Genomic DNA, 3,146 nt, shown 5'->3' with positions numbered 1-3,146 from the left:
AGTTTTTTGTGCATTGTGCTATAGTTACCAATAAGTCTGGAGAGTTATGTATGTGAAGCATTTACATCTGTGCAAGTGGTTTGGTGACATATTTTCCACTACTTTTTTTTTTTTTTTTTTGCCCAGCTTGTGTTGCACAAACTGTATGTTCATAGTCAGAGAGAACTTGCATGGTAATATAAAACAAGCAAACATCTCTCTTTACCTCCATCCTTACAGCATTCATAAAGAAAGGGAATAGCTGAGACACTGAGTTTCAGTGAGACTCTCCATCTGCAATGTGGCAGACGAGAGGGGCCAGCAGAGGGAAGTGAAGGAGTTGAGAAGGTCACTGGACTTTCCCTACSTTCTGTCCGGGATTCATTTCTGAGCCACCAGAAGAACAGTTTGCTGAAAATTGCAGATTTACACCCACACAAGGGAAGAAAAGCAATCAGACTGTTAGACAGCATTTTGCTGCAAGCTGTTAAAATACTGAAATGCACTTGTAATTTTAAATTCTTTTTATGTTTAATCAATTTTCTGTTATTATCTTTTCTTTCCTTTATTTAACCAGGTAAAAGCCCATTGAAATCTACACCGCATTGCCAAGAGGGATCTTTTTAATTATACTGCTGAGTAATCTATTGAAGATCCCAGACAAAAGCTGTTTGCTAATAGTCAGTGTTAGTTATGGAATACATTCTAGAAAAAAAAAATATAGAAAGCAATAAAAAACGTTAATAAAAAGCAAAAATGCACAAATATAAATAAAGAACAATAWCCAAGACTGAGGATGTGTTGCAACTTTGTCTCGATTAAATGGTAAGTAATAAAGAAAAGTTTGTAAAAAGGTTTTTCACATTGCCTTTCTAATGTGAAATGGGATGATTTTTCATGTGCAGTTAAAGAAAAATCACAATCTATCTTCTGTTCCTTAATGGATCCAGGAGCATCTGCTCACCTGACCTCAGAGGCTTCACAGGAGAGTGCAAAGTCAGAAGATCTGTGCCATAAGAAGTCGCTAACCCATTAAATACCTTAAAAACAAACAACAGGATGTTATTTCTAAAATAAAACAAAGAACCAGTGGAAAAAGAAAAAAATCAAAATCAAGTCCAACAAGTTGTGGTCTCACTTATGGGCATCTGTCACGGGTAGAGCAGATGTGAGAGTCGAGACTGGCTAATACCATTGCATAAACAGACAAACATGATCATATGGTCTGTTTTAAGGCAGATGTGTGATTTTCCTAATATTCAGCATTGTCTTGCGATATCAACATTCTAAATCTGTTTAATCTGTAGTGTTTATTTTGCACACATTAAGCCCTGACTGCAAACAAGAAACTGGTGAAATAATTTGACAGTTTCATGAACTAAAATCAGACGGTACTGAAGGACGGTGAATCCTATTCAACCAGTTCTTAGGGTTTGCTGCAACATGGCAAGAGTCACAACCACAATGGCTACGTGAATAATCCTCACTTCATATTTAATGAAATATTCTGTGTAAAAACATTTTTAAGAGCWTAACCATCTGTTCAGCCGCATGTCACATGATTGCATACAGTAAATGGGAGCATTTATTAAACATGCAAATGTTTTTCAAAGTGAACATAATATGGCTGTCCACATTSCAAATACAAAGGAAGAGAATTCAGACTCAAACTCTTCTTTTAATCCTTTTTATGTAGAAAATAAATTTTTGCATTGACCTTTGCCGTTTTTTAAAAAAGTCCTTGGGTCAGACTTGTTGATCATGAAAAATATTCCTGTTCAGAATTAGGGAAAGTAAAGGAGTGTGCTGCACAGGGAAATGCAGCACGCTGCTTCTCTTTTTGTCCTTAACTGCTCTGATTCCATCATGGGGGTGGGAATAGGTGAAACAGAGCAACTATTAAATCTGTGTTTTACTCTTTATAAGCAACAGCAGCTGGGAGGACATCGTATCATCACCCACCTGATGAGAGGATGATTCAAATCCCATCCTCTCTTTTGCGTAGCAGAACCCACATGAACTTGAAAGTAGCATGCTGGGTTGTAGATGAGCCTTTTTATTCTGACAAAGATGAGCCCGAATCTTAAGATGCTCCAGCATATGAGGTAACAYAAGGTGAACATGCTGGCACATACTGTGGGCAGTGAGTAAAGAAAGGCTTTGACTTTTCATTGTCCTTGATTGGCTCCAGCTACAATTGTGTTCCAAAGATGATGAAATAAGCGTAGCGGGAGATCTGACCTTTAGCCAGAAACKCGTTATTCCACGTAAAGGTCACTCTATATTCATTGAATTTTTCATCTTCTAAACATTCCTATTTTTTATGTCTTTTGTAACCTGAAGGATGAAAATAAATTGATTTATTAATTTTTCTTTTTGAAGTTTTTTGGTTCTTAGTTTTGTATTATRTACCAAATGTGCACAGAGTTTTCTAATTTASCATTTATGTTCTGTTCAATTTGCTACTCGTTTTTAAATCCTTAACATGGCTAGTTAAAATGTGTAGAATAACCATAAAATTAATAACCAAGGTTTCTTTCTGAAAGAATATTTAAAAGGGAACAATGACAAACAACAATCACACGTTAAAATCCAATTTCATAAATTTCGCCCAGACACTACAACCTGYCCTCGGTTGGATTATTAAGTCAAGAAATAAACATCTAAAGGAGCAAAAATTATTTGCTATTTGGTAACAGCAGTTAAATGAAAAAGGCACTAATGGAAGTCAGAAGGCATCACACAGCTCTATCTAAGTACAGTGATCATTTTTTGACAGAAGTGCCCTTTGTTAAGCAATATTATGTATATTTGTTGTTTTTTTTTTACACCTTTATTGCAGTTTCCGGCTATGTCATTGGTTCTGGTGGGAGAGGCCTGACATCACACTGTCGTCTGTGGTTGAGTGGGTGGCAAGGTTCCCCCCGTCGCCTCAGGCAATCTCTGCCTCTCAGATGGCAACAAATGGTACAATTACATCCCCCACATCAGCACAATGACTACACAAAGGGCAGGTAAAGCCCAGGCAGAGATATTTCTTCCCATCTGCACTGCATTATGCTGACTCAATAAAATCAGTTGTGCTTGTCCTTTGCAAATGAGGCTGGCATTCACTTTGATACAAAATGTCATTGATGTATTCTTTTCCTTGATTTTGACAAAGATTG

Source organism: Poecilia reticulata, linkage group LG4 (assembly GCF_000633615.1).
Source record: "Poecilia reticulata strain Guanapo linkage group LG4, Guppy_female_1.0+MT, whole genome shotgun sequence".
Classification (NCBI taxonomy): Eukaryota; Metazoa; Chordata; class Actinopteri; order Cyprinodontiformes; family Poeciliidae; genus Poecilia; species Poecilia reticulata.
The sequence above is the reverse complement of the archived record's forward strand: the minus strand, read 5'-3'. Positions refer to the sequence as shown.